Below are 12,628 nucleotides of genomic sequence, written 5' to 3' on the forward strand. Positions count from 1 at the left end.
TACACCTCACTGTAGCTGCAAAATTGACATAAAATGATGCAGTGGCCTTGTCAGCGGAAGCTTAAGATGGGTTGCATGGGGTGCTGAATGTTATTTTACCTTCCCAATGAAACGGGTCATGTGTGACACATTCTGGCAGGAGGTTTTATAGGGAATGTTTTTCCCTATGTTCCACTGCGCACTGCAGGGATGGCCTCTGAACTTCTTATTTAAAGCTTCAGTGCCTCAGGTCACTCATGGAAACAAGTGTAAGCACAAGAAATCGTGTTTTTTAAAACCATAAATTCACTAGATTGTGTCAGGTACATCCATCAGGAGCCTGTAGGGGCTGATGTTGTCTTTTGATCAGTTGCCTGTCAGGATGAAAAGTAACTCTCTGGCAAGATTTAGTTTCCAGTAGTGTCACAACTGTGACACGCACAAGGGGAGATGGGTTCCACCCAGATGATTCTGAGGCTGTGGTTTCATAATAACAGCATAAAAATGTTAACTGCATTGGCTGAAACTTGTGCAATTAATGTTTTCCTTTGTTTCTTTATCACATCTTTCCGTAATTGTTATACAATTCCAATGCTGAGTTTATACGACTTTTAGGCGTGCATTCATTTCTCAGTCATTGTAACAAACTCAATCCCTTGAAGTGTGCATGGTGTGAAATAAGCAGGGCTTGTTGCAGCCAGTGCCGTCTGCTTTCCACACTGCCCACACGTGAATGCTGTATACCTCACATCCCATGAGACACCTTGCTGTCAGCCAGATAGTCTTCTGGAATCAGGAGGAACACAAATCCTGAAAATAAACGACTGAGTGACACAATCTGGATTTGAGGGCAGTTTGTACCTGTCAGAGCTTTTGGAAATGTAACTACTATCTCAGATACTGATTTTCATCTTTTTTTGTTATACACTCATTAGGAGACCCTTTGCAGTAAGCATACTAGTTTTCAGCTGACTAGATGAACTGTCTTTGTGGAGTATGCCTATATTTTTTTACTAACCCTGTGCAGAGGTGAGCGTCTGAAAATGACTGCTTCACAGGACACAATGGCATTAGTGGTGAAAGTACATCATCTTAAAGAAATAAAGAAATCCTCAGGCATACGAAATGCATGATTGGGCACTCTGGTATTTATTCACATTCTCTGTGCCTTACAGTGAGCTTCCTGTTCCTGTCCCAAGGCTGAGTCTGCATTGTATTAAAGGAAAGGGTGAGACACTCATCGTCTGACCATTTCCATCGTCATTTCACTCTGGGGTTTTGGAAAGAAAAAGGAAAAAAAAAAATCTTTTATAAAATGCTTCTGATCTACAAAATGCCCAGAGCTATTCTAGACCTACTTTCAGTTCTTGTGTTGTACATCATAGCGAACAGTGTGGTTCAGCCCTTCACAGAAATGATGCAACGCTAAGGTTATTCTGAAAAAGTGCTGCATGGTATATACACTCAGGTTATCAGATTTGACAGCCATATTACAATCAGAATGAAGTAGCCTAACTCATTTTTACACTCTTTGAACCACTGTGTTTTATTTTATAACAAAATTTCCTAATATTTCTGAAGAGAGTTCTGATCTTCCTTTATTTGCAAAATATGTCCAATTTGTACAATTCAGAATCCTCAGGGTCATTTAGTCTATATGCTGGAATGCAAATGTCTTTCCAAGAAGCATACTATTTTATATTAAAATGCACATTGTGGCAAGCATTCTTTTGTTGGTCATTATGTATTAGAGTCTATTTACGTTGATATGTTTACTGCATTGCATAGTTTATCTTTGTTGAATAAGCACAAACAGTGCCGTGTAATTTGAATTTAAAGCAATTTAAGAATCTGTAGTGTATTTTGTTAAGACAGTGGCCATGGTAAACATCTGCCTAGTTGGAAAACATTGTCTTTATTTGTACTCACTTGTACATTTAGTAGTAATCTGCTTTTCTTCTTGCAAAAAACAATTAGAAAGTGTCACTACGTATAACTGTACATATTTGGCTACATAGGGATGAAACCAAATTTTAGTTCTTCCCTGCTTACAAGATGTCCCACTAACATTGGTAAGGTCATTGATGGCTGATATTTGAACAAACATTAAAGTAAGAATGAGGTAACATGCAAGGAATCAAACTAAATTCAAATAATATGGATTCCCCCTAAATATTAGAAGGATTGTCTGTCTTGCCAAAATACTACCTGTACAGTGCCAGAGCGCTGTACTAGCCTATATTCTGTTCTGCTCATACATATCCTTAAACTGTTACTGTTGGTTATAATTTTGCAGGCTCTGCTTGTACACTACTTTAACCCCCCCCCCCCCCCCGAAGGTGCTTGAAGTACACCAGCAGCTACAGGCTAGGCTACATTATAGCTAGGAGTGCTTGCTCACTCCTCTGCTTAGTTCTTTAACCTGATTAACAGAAAACCTGATTTCTCTGCTGCAAGGAGCTGACTAGCTTGACACGACTTTCGAGTTAGCTAGTTATGCTCTACTTGAGAGCAAGCTAGCTATAGTTTTGTTTTACCAGGCAAGTTGGCTTGCTAAGTTAGGGACATCAATAGTCAAGATCATCAGTGTTAGTAATTACGTACAACAGATGCAATCTATTTTTTGCGAATGCCAGTCTTTAAAAGAAGCCCTCGTTAGCTGGCTATGAAAGGTAGCTAGCACGTTTCCTCAAGTATCAAATAATTTTTGCTGTTAAACTGTTAGTATTTCAAACATTGCTGCCTATTCTGTATTTAATTCTACCGTGAACACATTTAGTTGTAAATAAACATTAATTTGATTTGCCCATTAAAAAACAATCTATGAGTAAAATATGTAGCCTGTGTTTCCAGTTATGCAGTGAAAGTGTATTTCAAAGAAAAACATTGCCACATGTATTTTGGTTCTGAAAAATGTTCTCATGTAATAAAATTGAATACTAATTGTATGAATGATATTGTTACATAGTTATTGGGCTCTAGGATAGAGTAACGGATAGCCTAAATTTATTTCAAGTCTGTATCATACTTGGGCTGAGATTCACACAATTGTGACAAATGTGCAATAATAGAGGAAATAACGAACTTATGGCACGTTTGCATACGGGCATGGTGGTGTTCTTCACTTTTCTTTCTTTGTTTGCCTCAAATGTGAAATATTTCCAAACAGTGGTCCTGCTGTTTACTTTTTCTGCCAAAACCAGTAGCAGAGGTTCATCACTTGCTATTATAAATTAAGTAGCCTAAATACCACAAAATATCTTCGGTTGGAGCTCCGTCGAGAACAATGCAGTGAGTAAGAGGTTGAGCTGGGCTTGAGAGAGGCGGGGCTGCTCCATGTGGGCAGCTGTGTGTGTTGGTGTTTCGCTGTCTGTGTGTCACTGGTGGAGCGAACAAAACGCAGGCTCGTGTCTCTCCTTTTCCACTCATTAAGTAGTCCTGTTTTTCATGGGAATATGGCGCAGCTGCTATTGATGCTTCGGCATACGGGTATTGATACCTTTGAAAAATTCTAAATTGATATTTATTGAAAAATATATATATTTTACAACACTATTTTATACTTTTATTTTAATTAATGTTTATTTAATGGAATGTATTACAGCATACTGTTGGCCAAGCTACAATAAAACATCCATGGCGTGAATATTAACATACTACAGTGGAGCAATTTGCAATCAATTTTGGTACGTAACTTTGGGATGTAGTCTGTAGTAGCCCATGGTAGGAGGTGGGTTTGGGAGGTGTGGGAAGTGCTCAGAGAGAGTTGACCTGATTGGTATCTGGGTTTCAGTTGCTTTTGAGTGTCCAAGTAACATTTGCGAGAGGCAGGTCACTGGGCCACTGCGTTTCAACAGGAGAGCACAGGTGCTTGGAGCAGGAGCTGGGCGGGCGTGGCTTAGTGAGTTCACCATGCTTTGATTTGTCACCTCTGAGAACTTGACAGCCTGTTAATATTCTGTTTGTTTGCATGTGTACACGCATATGCACATGTAGGCTATGCGATAAGCCATTTGTCCACATCGTATGGGCTAACTGTGCAAGCATAGCATTTGCTTTCGCTGTTACTTAAGCGATGTTGGCACATTGTGCACTGTGCCGGAAAGGATCTTTCAAAAACAGATATTTTCTTTCATGTGATTTTTTTTTTTTGTCCTCTTATTCCTTCATTCCTTTTGATTATATGTAAACAAACTGTAAATCCCCCAGGATATAAATTCGCTTTCATGGAATAATTACAAGATGCATATGCCACCGTAAGCACAACAACAATGACAATGACAGTATGAATTTGTCATGTAATGAGACAAAAGCGCAAAACGCATTTGCACTCAATAAAATGCACGTCGCTCTAAATGGAATGCCATCAGTGGTTATTTGTCGAGACTTGACTGCAAATGAGTCTTAATGTTTCACACGGGATCTAGGGGGAAGAGATCGGCGCATTCGCATGTTTTGAAAGACTGTCAGAATATTTTATCTGTCTGCCAGGATCGCTAACGTCTGTGGGCTTCTCGCGTTAGCATTATTGGGGATTTGAGTCCTTTTCGGCCTGTGGCCTGGCCGAGTCTGGAACGAGACGCAGGAAGCTCCTGGCTTCAGTCTCCCAGTGTGAGGCCAACAGTGTTTTCAATCAGTGGGAAACAAACAGCCTGTTGGAAGCTGCAGGAAGCATCCATGTTGTTTCAGAAGTCATGCCAAGTTGGACCAGGAGACCTTTACCAGTGTGGCTATGGGCAGTGAATGAAAATGTTTTATAGATCTCTGAAGGCAGGCTTGGAAGCCAGCAGGGGGTTTAGCTGTTCTTGAAGGTCTTGGGACAGGGTGGCATTTCGGGTTTTTTGGCGAAGAAGAATTGGCATCTCGTAGGCCTGTGCTACTAAGCCTTGCGTGTTGGGTTTGGGGCCAACTGTGGCGATAGTTTTGTTTTAATGTTGAATATTCTACAGAGTGCTCTCCCAGAATGCTGGTCTCTATGTAGTTAGAGCAGTATAAACCCTGTTTATTGGACTGCTGAAGCTTGTAAGCTGTGCAGATGGCATGGGTGGTGTCTCTGTGAAAACCCCAGATGAAAGCTCGCTCATTTCTTTGAACACGGATCTCAGTCGCAGTTCTGCTTGTGTCTCTGTGTCATTGTCAGTTGGGAATATACAGTTTCATTTTGGAAGTAGCAAAAAAGTATTGAGATCTGAATTTTAGATTAGATTTAGAAATGTATCTTGTGGCAGTCTGAGCTAAGCCTAGGTTATTCAGAATTTAGGCTACTCATATACACACATTCCTTCAATGTATCTTTAAAATAATTATCTACTATCATACATTTCATTTCAATGGAAAGTCAGCTTTTTGACTTAAAACAGTAGCAATAGCAGAACTGAGACAAAAACTGTCCGGATGTGACAAATCAAGAACTGTGAGAGGATCGGTTACCCAAAAGGGCCCAGTGCGGTTTTAAATAGCTCGGTGCAAGAGTCTGGATTTTGTCAGTCCTGTTTCCTCAGTGCTTTGAGCAGGGACCCCTGGATTGTCTCCAGTGCCGTGTTTGGACAGCCTTTGGGGGGTTGACGGACGGGAGAGCCGAGGGCTGTGCAGCTCTGTGAGGCATCGCCCCCTCTTTCTCTGTCTCCTTCTAAGCGTGCGGACACGCCCACGGACGCTGACCAGGAGCCCGCTCGAGCCGCGCGTGTCAGAGCCGTCTGAAACCAGCTCGCTTCCGCAAGGCTGCGCTTTTAAACACGGTTTGATTTGTGACACGTTGGCACGACAACAGCCCGTGTCTCCTCGGAGACCGTGATTGTCATTCCTGGGTTCTGAATGCAAATCTCTTCCGAGCTCCTGAGAGCCTGTTGCTAATTGTTGCATGGCTGTGTATATAATGAATGTTTTCCTCTTTATTATGTCTACCCAAAGGGCAGTAAATGTTACGGTGTTATTGAAGCACGTACATTTACATAGATTGCAGACAGCCCAATATTTTTTTTCTTCTTCACATTCGACAGTGAAGACGAGGTGAGGAATTTTCTGCAGGTCAACTGCGGCAAAGAATGTACTAAAAGTACGGTTCGCTAACGCCGAAATAAAAACATTGTCATTACACGCGTGCAGAAGAAACGGCGGACATTTTGTAATTAATTATTATCCCAACCTAAAACCAACCAACAAAACGACAGCAGAATGTAAAATTTAGGAATGCAGTACGCCCGCCGAAGGAGATGAAAGCGAGCGCGGGGAGAGCGTCGTTGGAGGGAGAGGCGCTGCGGTCGGGCGGATAACTGCAGGTAAAAGGCGGCGGCGGCGGCGCTGAATGCTGATTTGTTCTGCGGCGCGCGGAGCATCGATTCCTCTCAGGAGCTTAAAGGGAAGTCCCTGCGGGCATGAGGAGGAGAGGAGATGTAACCCTTCAGGGAGACTGTGATCCGCCGCTCGTCAGCTACCCGCCGCGGGAGCGCTCCAGACGACGGAGCGGCGCAGGCGCAGCGCCGGCGCTCCCGGGACGCGACGAGAGCGGGGAAAGAAAAAACAAACGGAGCGCTGCGCCGCGGCGTGGCTTAGCATAGCGTAGCCCGCGGATGCGGTCGGACCCACTGCGGCGCCCCGCCCCGCGCTGCGCTTCTCGCCTCCCGCGTAGGCCGAGCGCGGTCGCGTCAGCCGTGTCCTTTTCGTTCACGCGGAGCACTTTTGACCTTTCCCGTGACGGTTTGGCTCTGGCGTGAGTTTGTGAGTTCTAATTCGAGTCAAAGACTGCTGTCACAAACGCCTTTCATTCTCCTTCATTTGATGGAGCAAAAGTGTGAAGTTCAGAAAAATTTATAAACCTCCAATGCTTAAAGTTACAAACTGTTTCATCACTGTGACACACTGTTTCACCCTTCTGCAATAGTGTAGCTGAGGTATTTTTCTTACTAACCCAGCCCAACAAAGAGAATACTGGAACATCTGGATTGAAAAATTATTTTAACTTAATATGAAGGTATATTTCTAGATTCCTATAGTATATGCTGAAGGAACTAGAGGGAATGATTGTGACATTTTTTTTTTTACTATGTTAGTATTTTTTTAGGATGCACAAAATAAAAAAAATATGTCTGAGTGCCACAGATGTCATAACCTTCCTGCTCTTTGTATCGCACTGCAAAGACGACAGGAAAAAAAAGTCCTTTTTTAGAGTGGTTAGTTATGAGTGTGATTGCTGCCATGGGGCAAATAACAGTAAGTACACTTGGCCTGGTCCGGGCCTGCTTTTCATGCTTTGTCATTGCCCATTGTGGTCAGAGGTGCTAAAGCAAACTGGCGGCGGGCGACATCGCTAACGGCCCGAATCTTCATTAGGCCGCTAGTAACGAGCGCTACGTTAGGCTAACTAAAGCCAGCGTTCACATTTCAGCCGCAGCCTGAAGAAACCGTTGGCAGGGCCTAAGGGCAGTAAGATGCGACTCCCCCTTTAGCCATGGAACGGAACAATGGAAGCTCTCTTTGCGCAGGCCCGGTCGCTTTTTGAAAATGACTGCTCAGATACACTTGTCCTCGTAATCCGGTGTAAACACGAGCCACCCGTTTCCATGAGCGCGCGGCGGCGCCTTTGTGTGGCAGGTTGCCGTGACACTGCGAGGTGGCCTCACAATGAGCCGGAGAGGTCCTCGTTCTGAGCAGGCAGTCACCTGACTTCTCTCAGGGTTCGGCACGTCCATTATGCCAAAGAAAACCACGGTCAGGGCGAGATAAAGAAATAAATAAATACATACAAAAAGGAAAGCTTTGCCGCTTTTCACAGGCAGACCTGCTGCTGTTTTTTGACGGCACGCTTGGCGTTTAGTCACTTAGCACCAGCTTCTGCTTATGTGTTCAGGCCTTCACGTTTTCACTGTTGTTGCGGGCTGTTTTTTTTGTTTTATTTCCACTGCATTAATGCACCACTCATTAGAGTGCCATAATATCTGTCCTAAGTGCGGTGAAATTTACGGGACTGGACTGTAGATGAGAGCATCTCCTGAATGTAATATACTGTAATATAATGAGTAATGGTTTCTGTGATAAGATGGCTGAGTTGCAGGAACGCTGAGACTTGGCTACCTCTCTCAGGCTTAGGAGGATGGTGTGGCCCATTCGGCCCTGGTCTCCTCCACAGAGATGCTGCAGTGTGTGTGTGTGTGTGTGTGTCTGTGTGTCTGTGTGTCTGTGTGTGAGGTCTGCCCGTATCTCAAAACACACACAAAAACCCCCGTTAAAACCAATGATTCATTCCATCCAGGTATCAAAAACCGAATACCAAATGTAGGCATCAGCTATTTCTGCCACGGCGATTGCTCATGGTGATTTTTGTTTAATGTGATTTCGCTTTTGCAGTTTAATTGTTTTTTTTGTTTTTTTTTATTTCTTACCATGCTGCAGTAATGGGCTCACATTGACAGTCCATCCTGTCCAGAGGGAGGGGGAAAAAGAGACTGCTGAAGGATTTCATGAAGGGATGAATTTGCCTCGTGTGTAATCTCTTATCAATCTGTTATTGTTTCAGTCCCATCACATCCCCTAATATAATCACAGTTATCTTCACAGGGGACAAGTGGAAGCTCTCGTCGGCAGATAATTGAATGGATTTTTTTTGTAGCCTCGCTTGGCTACCTGCTCAATGAAAAAGCCCCCATATATCAAACGGTGTCAGAGGAGACGGCCTCATCCAAGATTAATGAGGAGGCAGCGTCGGTGGCTTTTCCTGTAAGGCACCTGCAGAAATAAGAACAAGCGAAACAAAAGGCCTGGGAGAAAGAGCGGCCATTGTAATGGGAGGGAGGGAGAGAGAGAGAGAGCGAGAGAGAGAGAGAAAGAGAGAGAGAGAGGGGGGAGAAAAACCCCGCACCATCGAGGGCCTTTAAATCCGACGCTCAGCCGATAATAGGACGGCCCGTGCCAACTCCTCAAAGGAGGAGACGGGGGGGCGAGACGGCGACAGCTGCAAGCACTAGAGCGTCCGCTCAATGGCGGGCGTTTGCGCGGGATGAGCGAGTGGCGGCGGCGGTGCGCTGGCCGCTGGAGCCGCCCTTCCGCGGGGGTACTCCAGGGGGAGCTCCACGGCGGGCTGATGGAAATGAGGTGCAGGCGCGAAGCAGAGCACGGAGCTGCGTGGGGCGGTGTGCTACATCCGCGCAGGTATAAATCACACCGGGCCTCACATGCAGCCGGTGATTTGTGCCGTGCTATTTACTTCTGGTGTGAAATAATCATTACCCCATAAAAAGATGAAAGTGAAAAATGTAAAGGAGGCTATAAATAGTCCGATTTTGAAATACGGATCGCTGCTCTGGCTTCCTCTAGTTTGTGGACTTTTTTTTTTTCCCTCTCCTTCGGAAATGACGATGCTCCTGAAATTACACGCGATGGAAACGTTATCATCACTCTGTAGAACCCTGAAGTTATTCTCACCGTGACATACTGAGAGGCCAAAATGGATATGGTTACGGAAGTGCAGTTCTGATTGAAAAGCAGCTATGAAAAAGCTATGTTTATTCAGCTGAGGTGTAGGAAAATGTACTTATTTCATTTCTGTCAGAAGAGGCACATTTATCAGCTCTTGCATTAAGTAATTAACTTGTTAATAACTCATTAGGGCTGGGTCATTGTGAACACTTCAAGACAGATTCAAACCCTCTTTTGTCTGCTCAGGTTGCCAGGCGTTGCAAACCGTTGCCTGATACTTAACTCTACGTCTCACCCCTGAATCAATCCTAACATACAGTTACATATAAAAGTATTTGGACAGTTGTGCCAAATTGGTTTTTTCCCCTCTGTATTAATCAGATTTGTATTTCAAATCAAGCAAAGACTGAGGTAAAATTCACAATGCATGCGTCTGCATTTATTTCATGTGTTTTTTTTTTTTTTTTAAACTGCCTTTGAACTATATTACAGCAATGCCATTCTATGAGTCCCTTTTATTCAATGTCAGAATAATTATTTGGACAAATGAATGTCCGCTGTTTCAAATTTACCATATTACTCTAATTATTGGTTAATGCAAAGCTGTGAGGGTCAGGGCTTGGGTTATGTCCTTTGGAAGCGATTGTAGAGTCTATATTATAAGTTAAAGGAGCTAAAAGCTACAGATGAGTGCCAGAGAACTGAGTATGATCAGCAAGAAAGCTATTGTGAGGATGAAAGAAAAGAAAAAATCAATTGGAGTTATTGCAGAATGTTTGTCGGTCCACAGTATGGAATGCCCAAAGAAGAAACTAAATACTTCCTGTAGTCCTCCTAACTGGAGGACTTAGGAGTCACCAGCAATCAGGTCATCTGCCGAAGACATCAGAAAGTGATGACAGGATGATTGTAAGAGCTGTGAAAAAATCAGTTAAGTTGGCTAAATTGTCAGCTCAAGTAATCGCTAATGATCTCCATACTCTGGGGGTGAAAGTATGTCAGGACACTGTGCGCAGAAGACAGAGAGAGGCAAATTACAGATGTAACACTTCCAGTCGTAAAGGCTGGAATTGGCAAGCAAATGCAAAGATGTTGCTGATGAGTTATGGATGCAAGTCTTATGGGCAGATGCGATGATGATAAACCAGAGTGATGGAATGGTGAAATTGTGGAGAAAGAGATGCACTGTTCTGGACCCTCTGCTTACTACTTCATCTGTCAAGCATGTTGGAGGCAGTGTGATGGCTTGGGTCTGCTAGGCTGCATCTGGAACCAGTTCAGTGGTCTTTATTGATGATGTAACCAGCGACAGCAGCAACAGCATGACAGATGAAGTGCACAGAACACTGGCACTGCCTACTAACATTCAGAGAAATGACACCAAACCTGGACAGAGGTTTATGATGCAGCAAGGCAATGACCAAAACATGCAGCAGATTTAACCTAGGAGATTATTAGGAAGAAAAGGTAGAAGTGTTTGATGTGGCCCAGTCAATCCCTAGGTTTGAACCCCATGAAACGTGCTTTTCACTTGCTCAAAAGGAAATTGAAGTCAGAAGCCGCAGCAAACACACAGCAGCTGAAAGAGACGGTAGTAAAAAGTTGGCAGAAAATCTCAAAGAATTACATCATGTCTACTGTTGCCCATGAGTCGCAAACTTGATGCAGTTGCCAAATGTAAGGGGTATGCAACAAAATATTGATCTTGCAGGTCATTAAATTTGTCAAGACTTTGTCCCAGTACTTATTCTGACTTAAAAATCGGGGGACTCTTGACTCTTGTTGTTCAGTATAGCCTATGCATATGTTAAACAAAATTAATGAAATAAATGTAGTGGTATTCAAAATGTTTTCATTGTAGGCATTGTTTGATTTGAAATACATTTATGCAGAGGAGAAACGACCAATTTGCCATGACTGTCCCAATAACTTTGCATTTAACTGTGTATCACATTTCTTTATGAAATCCCAAGTCATTTGAAATCTTCATTATGCTGCTGTTTGGAGGGTTAATTATGGCTATGATTAATGAGAATGAATGCTAAACGGAGGTCGCAGCTAATGAGCAGGCAGCATTTTGATATGCTTTCAGGCATGCTACAGTAATTCTGCACACAGAGGCATTTAAATGAGCAAACCAAACTGAGTCAGTCATTTCGTATCATTTGGGGTTCTGTTTTACTGGTATTCAGCTTATCGTTTATGTGCTATTTGCTGTTTTATGTGGCTGTACATCCATACGGATAATGGTGCAGTGGAGTCACTCTTTCTCTTCACTGTGCTTGCTCTCTTTGAAATAAATATTTGACTAAGATGAAAAGGGGCATGTCACGCACACCTCGTCAGTGCAACCTCGCTGAAAGAAGATTGAACATATTTGTGTTGAACAAATGGTCAGGTTGGGATGACTAATCACTTATCCATATCCATCTGCACCTTTGTAGGACCAACACCTGAGCAGTTACCGGTATGGCAGACTGGCATGCCGCTTGTTCTCAGTGTAGTCATGCACCATACGGTGCAGAAGTGACTTGGCCACAGTATCACCCAGAAGGAGAGGATTTCAGTCGATAGGGATTTCCCCACCTCATCGTACAAGAGGAACTCAATCAGGCACCTGCAGCCTGTATTGTAGTCCTGCAGGGCTGTCTTGGTTTCAGAGTGGAAAGAATGCCTAGCAGCAAGCAAACTTGGGTGACCAAAAAGCATTATGGGCAAAAATACTAGGTAGTCCTTCAGTATTGTGACAATCCATCACCATTGGTTGAAATGTCATTACATCTAATCCATGCTGTTCAGAGTAAGCAACACTGGTTAAAACGTATTAGTTGGGTAGCAATCGCGCCAGCAAACCTTTTCACAAAAGTCTGAAGAATGACCTCCACGATTTGCATGAGGAGGTGTATTGTGGCTGAAACTGTCCTGGTGACTTTGGAAAGTCATCATATCACCCAGCCATTCTATGAGTCCCCTTTATTCAATGTTAGAATAATTATTTGGACAAATGAATGTCCGCTGTTTCAAATTTACCATATTACCCTAATTATTGATTAATGCAAAGCTGTGAGGGTCAGGGCTTGGGTTATGTCCTTTGGAAGCGATTGCAGAGTCTATATTATTATTATCTTTTATTATCTATTTATTATCTATTATTATCTATATAAGGAGCTAAAAACTACAGATGAGTGCCAGAGAACTGAGTATGATCAGCAAGAAAGCTATTGTGAGGATGAAAGAA

General features: G+C 43.2%; 1 protein-coding gene across 7 annotated transcripts in view; it reads left to right on the plus strand.

Annotated features, from left to right (window-relative positions):
- The window catches only part of nek7 (NIMA-related kinase 7), a 63,803-nt gene that overhangs the window by 1,562 nt on the left and 49,613 nt on the right, over nucleotides 1-12,628 (plus strand). For 2 of the 7 annotated variants that reach the window (XM_035414135.1, XM_035414136.1), the window contains exon 2: nucleotides 1,155-1,207. The exons of the other annotated variants lie outside the window; for them this stretch is intronic. The gene's annotated coding sequence lies outside the window, so the exon portion shown is untranslated. The remainder of the gene's footprint in view (nucleotides 1-1,154; nucleotides 1,208-12,628) is intronic. 7 annotated transcript variants of the gene reach the window in all.

This window comes from Anguilla anguilla, chromosome 4 (assembly GCF_013347855.1).
Source record: "Anguilla anguilla isolate fAngAng1 chromosome 4, fAngAng1.pri, whole genome shotgun sequence".
Classification (NCBI taxonomy): Eukaryota; Metazoa; Chordata; class Actinopteri; order Anguilliformes; family Anguillidae; genus Anguilla; species Anguilla anguilla.